We start from the raw sequence: 872 nt of genomic DNA on the forward strand, positions 1-872 counted from the left end.
AGCTATCTTTGGGTGGTGTTTGTCAGCTCAGTGCCATTACTACAATTGAGGTGGATTTGTCATTGAAGGACTTCTTGGAGAAGTCAAAGGTCACTACCAGAAATGGTCATGGCTCACTGCAGAAAACTTTTTAACATTTTAAATGTCATATGCAGCAGATCTCCAAGATGTTAAAGTTCCACAATCTATGAGATATTTCTGGGGTATACAAACTTAGTTCCTAGGTATCTGCTTTAGACTCAAGTCTGAAATCACATACAGGAAGCCTTGATAAAGCTTATTTCTAAAATTAGTTAGTACTCCATGTGACCATTAATATCACAACAGAAAGTTTATAAATGTATATGTGTGTGTTAGTCTTACAAATTTTAAATAATATTTATACCTTAAGAAAGTTTTAAAAAATCAAATGGAAACCAAAGGATAAGGGATTAGTGGCAATAGAATAGTGCCATAATTTTAGTTTTCTTCTGTCCTGTAGCAGGTGGCTCTTCTGACATGAGACAGAGATTTTGGGTTTTCCTTTAACAAGCATGCCTGGGTTTAGAGATGAGATCTCCACCTTTCAACTACAAAGCCAGCTTTAATCTTTAATTGAATTGGGACCAGAAAAAAAGACATTTGCCTTTTATGTCTGTAGAGAGTAGCAGAAACAAATATTTGGGAAGATTTATGAAATTTTATCCTGTTGGAAATGAAGTATACCCATTAGACCAATTTTATTCTTCTTGGGATGTTATTCTCTGTATGATGCATCCTTCTTCTTCAGATGTCTCATTTCTCCAGTGGCCTTCAGACTCCTTAGTTGGATGTTTTTATTTTCCTGGAAAGACAAAAACAAATCCTTGCCCTGACCTAAATTTGGGGGGATT

The sequence above is a fragment of the Microtus ochrogaster genome, linkage group LG4 (assembly GCF_000317375.1).
Source record: "Microtus ochrogaster isolate Prairie Vole_2 linkage group LG4, MicOch1.0, whole genome shotgun sequence".
NCBI lineage: Eukaryota > Metazoa > Chordata > Mammalia > Rodentia > Cricetidae > Microtus > Microtus ochrogaster.